The sequence below is a fragment of the Asparagus officinalis genome, chromosome 8, assembly GCF_001876935.1.
Source record: "Asparagus officinalis chromosome 8, Aspof.V1, whole genome shotgun sequence".
Classification (NCBI taxonomy): domain Eukaryota; kingdom Viridiplantae; phylum Streptophyta; class Magnoliopsida; order Asparagales; family Asparagaceae; genus Asparagus; species Asparagus officinalis.
In genome coordinates this window covers 115,774,238-115,780,240 of record NC_033801.1, presented here as the reverse complement: position 1 = coordinate 115,780,240, position 6,003 = coordinate 115,774,238, and the positions used below count along the sequence as shown (strand labels likewise).

Genomic DNA, 6,003 nt, shown 5'->3' with positions numbered 1-6,003 from the left:
CACCATCCTCCAAGGCTTGAACATGCCGAATAAAGCATATTCTTGCTACTCATGCGACATACAATTCATGGTTAGTTTGTTATACTCACTGATGATTTCTATATGATTATGACTGACTAATTGTATTCACTGTTATAAATAGCGGTAAATAGCCCCGCAATAGCAGCGCTAATAGCGTTAGCGGTCCCTTCCCGCGATGTTATCGTCCGCTACGCTATCGCGCAATAGCGGTGACATATTACAGAATATGTCTGTTCACAAAAGCGGTTAATAGTATGTCATAACGGTAAATAGTGAGCGATTGCATTCGAAATTTGCTTTTTGACTGCTATTTAAAAGCGGTTTGAGGCTTATTTTTTTAAAATTAAACTCACCCCTTGACCATTGCATTCCAACCGTCTCTTGTGATTTTTAGCATACTCTCGCCACCTCCCATGGCCTCTGGCACCTACCTTGATATTTTCTCACCTCCTTCATCGTGAGCTCTTCTTAGGGCAGTCCTATCACCGCTAAGTTCTTCTTCTTGAAGACGACGATTTTTTGACTCCTCCAGTCATCTTCGGTGTTACGTGATGGTTATATGTCTATTTCATGTTTAGGATCTCTTTAAATCATCCAATATGTACTTTTAGATTTCTTAGATTTTTCTTTATTTTTTTTAGTATTTATACATATCTAAATTAGACCCCTATTTGACTTTACGTTTTTACCCCTATTTTGCCGCAATAGCCCGAAATAGCCTTAGCAATGCCTTACCGCTACGCGATGCTATCCGCTATTGATAACCTTGATTGTATTTCATTTGCTTGGTCTAGCACCATCTTCTTTACTTGTTACTAGCAAGGCTCAGAAAAAAAGCTTCCTTAATGGCGTGCTTTCGATGCTGTGGAGCAGAAGCCATTCAACAAGCTACTGATAGAGGAAGGCCCTTTACTAGACACCATTCAATAGGTAAAATTATTTTTGCTGATTCCTGTTGTTGTTGCTAGAATTATAACTTCTTATAGTCCTCTTGTGGATTATGGTCATAACTTGCTATAAAATATAGTCAATTTAAAAGAGTTTTCAATGCCAGATTACAAATGAAATGTGTTTAGGATGAACTTTCTCAAACAGCTCTAGCCAACAACCTAGCAACTATATTGGTTAAGGGGAGGGATTAGTGTAAGTTGTGGATCACATGTCTTATATTCTCTTAGAACAAAATATTATTCTTTCAGTTAGTGTAGTAATTGTGCCGGAGCCCACCAGTACCTTCAGCTAAGAATTGTCATTACTGTTGATTTTCACTTCACATGCATGAACCTAATGAGGCACAATAAATTTATTGACTAGTATCTTGGTGCACGTGATGTGTGCATGACACAAACATGGACGAGTGTCATAGTCCAATTGTCAAGGAAACAGATGGTTTGCTAGATTTTTTTTGTTTGATATTTTTCAAGTACGAGGACATCTTTGTTGTTTTTTCCACGTGTGAGGGTATTTTCGTAGTCTTTTACCAGTTTGAGCGCATGCCTGTACTTTTATAAGTGCCAGGGTGTTCTATAGTTTTTCCTTAAATGTGAGGATACATTTCCAGTATTCTACAATGTGGTTAATTCACACAGCGTAATTCTCTTATAGTATATATAAGAAAATATTTGCAATTGATATTCACATAGTTTATTCATGTCTACTTCTGTTTGTCACCCTACTGCATCAAATGGCCTGTGTTTCCCACTCTTTTTCCATTCCACGTTGTTTCTACATGTCTTTTCCATGTCTCTGGTTAGATATATTTCCATGATTTTTTAAAACAAAAACTATCATGCAGGCAATTATGGCGGTTATCGTGCCTCAGATTCTGCTCCCAATGGAATTCAATCTGTCAAAGTGCATCCAATTGCAGTTCCTGCCATTCCTGTTGAAGAGTTGAGTGAAATAACAGATAAGTTCGGTACCAATTCTCTGATTGGAGAGGGATTATATGGTTCAGTGTATTATGGGGTTCTAAAAACTGGAAAATCAACAGCTATTAAAAAATTAGAACCTAATAAGCAACCGGACAAAGAATTTTGGGCACAGGTCTGGAAACTCGTTTCCTGAGAGATTGGATCACTACTGACTTGATGTAATTGATTCCTGATATTAGTTGTTACAGTTTTCCATTGTGTCCAGGCTGAAACATGAAAATGTTGTTGAGCTACTTGGTTACTGTATTGATGGGGGTCTCCATGTCCTTCATATGAGTTCACAACTAAGGGATCTCTTTGTGACACTTTACATGGTAAGGCAGTATCAAACTTATATCAGTTCTCATTATGATATAATAATAGGTGGTATTTTGTTCGAGTCAAAAATGTCCTATGTTAGACTCTGAAATTACCTCAAGATGTTGATGTTTTATATTCAGTTATTCACTTAAAAACTTATTAAAAGAATGTAAATAAAGCATCTCTATGTCTAAAGTTACATGCTTAGTTAATTATCCAATTACATATGTTGGTTAGTGTGTCAGATTTAAGGTGCTTTGATTATGTATCCTTCTCAATGTCTAGGGGAGGTTTGTACTTTATCTTTCTATGAAAATGTTCGCTGTTAACCTCATTAAAGAAACCCTATAATTCACAAAGTTAAACGTACTTTATGCCTATCGCCGGGATGAGCAGCCATACCTTGTTGGATAGCTGTATGGCGTGCAGACAGATGGTCTCTTTTTGGACAAAATACATGGTCAAGGCACTCAAGGGTAAATCCAGAAAGCATTTTACAGGCTTATAAATTGAAAGAGTTATATACATTTTGAATGAGAAACATGTTCTTGCTGTGATAATTTCATTTATAGTATAAATCTTGTAACTGTCTATGTTGGGCGCAGAGTCACGCCCTCACGCCGCGGAAGCGATATAATCCGAGAGAAAACCCTGGCTTTTGTTTTCACAAAATCTCAAGCCAACCTTTATGTTCCTGTTTCGCGAAGGAAACAAGAACAAAAGTGAAATATCTCAACAAAGTGAGATATACACCCTTCCTCTCATCAGTTCTAAGACTGAATTGTCAAGGGAACCTATAAGCAATAGCTAACACCCAGAAAATAGTAAAGACACGAGATTTACGTGGTTCGACAAACTTGCCTACGTTCACGGGGAAGGGGAAGGGGAGATTCCACTATGAGAAGAACACCGACGACTTGTACAATCCACAAGCTCGTCTCAAAAGAAGAAGATTTGATTTTTACCCAAAAGAAATTGACCTCTCTCTTGTAAAATCTCTCCAAAGCTCTCTCCTCAAGATCTCTCTTTTCTAACCGCCAAAAGAAGCCCTTGTTTTCTTCTCCTTGCGTCTGTTTTTCTCCACCCTGCCGAAACCCTAGAAGAAGTCGGGGTATTTATAGGAGAGCCTAGAAAAAATTGTCTTGGGTGGGCCGAACCTGGGCTCTGCCTCCGCGCTTGTGGGTGTGACCCCCCGTTCACAGTCTAAGATTTTGACTTTACTGTGGAAGAAAATGTTGCCGCTTTGGCGAACTTCATTTTCCTTTGTACTTTATATAATAGCTTGATTCATTTTACTGCATATTAACCTTTAATTCTTGATTCATTTTACTGCATATCAACATTTAATGTAGTTAAATACGTAAATCAAATACCCAGTATTCTTTTGTATCATTTGTTTAAATTGTAGCCTCAGTGTGAAACTGGAAGGCAGGCTTCAATATTGATAGGAATGAGAAACTGTATCTTGTGTGCGGGCAATGTATTGCCATGTTGTATTCTTATTAATTGAAAACATATTTTAAAATTGCATAAGAACTGTAGGAAATTTAAATATCATATACAAAAGTGCTCATATGCTATAGATGTATGCAATGTGTTTGAGATTTTAAACGTGCTCCGCTCAGCAGTGGTGATGGACGTAGATATGTTCCATTACCATGCTCATATATGTCTAAGATCACTTATCATTACTCACATGAATTTAAAATTTTGAACATTTCTTTCCTGTTTCCAGAAAATTGTAATTAAGCATTTGATGAAGAGGTTATTTTACATGACACTAGAGCACTTGATTTCAAGGGGCCATCCTGAAATGAAAAGAACATCTTCATTAGATTTAGAATGTGTACAGTATACCTAACCATGTTTGTTCTACATTTCGAAGTGAGCCATTTTTTTTTGATTGGATATGTTTTTATGTGAACGAAATTCATGCCAATTCATTTCCAGTTTGTTAAGTGCTAACATTGATAGACATTGTGGTATACAGTCCATAAGCTTAAGATTTCTGACACCTAATTTCTTGCTTAAGTGTATTTATGACTTGATGTAGTAAGGACTGCAGGCTTATGGTGCTAGGAAGCGACACTTGGTGACTGGAATTTTAAGCTTTGTTTAATCATTTTTAGTTTAGCAAAATTACACAGGAATCCGGAACTTAGTTTCTCTGAATTATAATTCAGGACAAAGTTTATAGTAAGATTTACATGTAAATCACACCTATTGTTCTTTCTCTCATTGAGATGCTAAGTTCATTTAGAAGTTTAGAATTTATCTAGTTCATTAAAACCACCCCTACTGCCTCCCAACCAGCTGATGTAATCAGTTGAAGATCAATGTTTTGTTTCACATAATACAACTAGTTAATACAGGGTGAAAACGCGACATAGAGGAAGAACAAGGTCCAGTTTTGTCATGGGCGCAGAGAGTGAAAATTGCGGTAGGGATTGCTAAAGGAGTTGATATACTTACACGAGACAGCACAACCTCGTATCATACACGGAGACATCAAGTCCAGCAATGTAGTAGCAAAAACAGCTGATTTTGACCTGTCAATTCAAGCTCTTGATAAGGCAAAGCAACTTAACCGTTACTGGCGTTCTTGGAACCTTTCGTTATTATGCTTCTGAGTAAGTACAATGCCACTCAAATATCTTCCTGAATTTTCGGAGTACATTTTACTATTCCAATATTTTGATCTTCCATGTAATGACATTCAGCTTAGCGATCATATAATTCAAATTTAAGTTCTCTTAATGGCGGCAGGTACGAGATGACAGGGCATCTGAGTTCCAAGAGTGATGTTTACAGCTTTGGTGTCATGCTTCCTGAGCTCTTGACTGGTCGCAGACCTCACGATTGTACATTACCACAAGGTGATCAACAGAGTCTTGTTATGTGGTTAAGTACTGCTGTTTTTCTATATGGCTGCAGATTTGATGTTAAGATTGCTTAGCCTTTTTCTGTAGCCTCGAAAATTTGAGAAGGCAGAAATTTTTTTAAAATTTTTTTATATTTATTTTTCTGCCTCACATTTGACATTCATCGAATATGTCCAGGCAACACCCAGGCTTACTTTAAACAAGGTCTGGGAATGTGTTGACACAAGGTTAGGTGGAGATTATCCTCCCAACGCTGTTGCAAGGGTAAATGAACATGGTGTCCATCGGCACAATGCTGATGAGCCCGGCAAGGCTGCACCCCTTCTATAATTGCCTTTTTCGGCGATCATTTCCTCTTGTTGTGCCTCATAGATCTTAATTATGTGGAGTAGAGTAGCTGCTTGTTTTCGTAAAATTAAAAAATAAAAAACAATTTTGTTACCGCTTGATGCGTGGCGTAAAAATGTTTGAAGCTCATGATTCTTCATCTCTATACTTCTTAGGGGTTGAAAATACTTTGGACAATATGATCTCCCATTCGTGGTATAGAAATGAAGTTTCTAGAGTTCAGTAGGCGGGATTTACAGGAAATCTCTCTAAAAGGTTTCGAAAGTGTTTGGCTCTTGTTGTGCATAGCGGAGCTCGAAACCACACGAACAAGAAAGAGATAAATCACAACCAATAAGCCAAACACAATACCACAGCAAGACAAACGAATTTTACGTGGTTCGGTAAGTTGCCTACGTCCACGAGGCAAGAAGGGGGGAGTTCTTATATTAGAAATTAAGAGAATACAAGTATGGTTACAAATCTCTCAAATAAATCCTAAAACAAAGCCTCTAAATCTCTCACAAATCTCCCACAAT

General features: G+C 37.4%; 1 pseudogene; it reads left to right on the top strand.

Moving 5' to 3' along the window:
* On the top strand, positions 296-5,482 carry LOC109822799 (annotated as a pseudogene).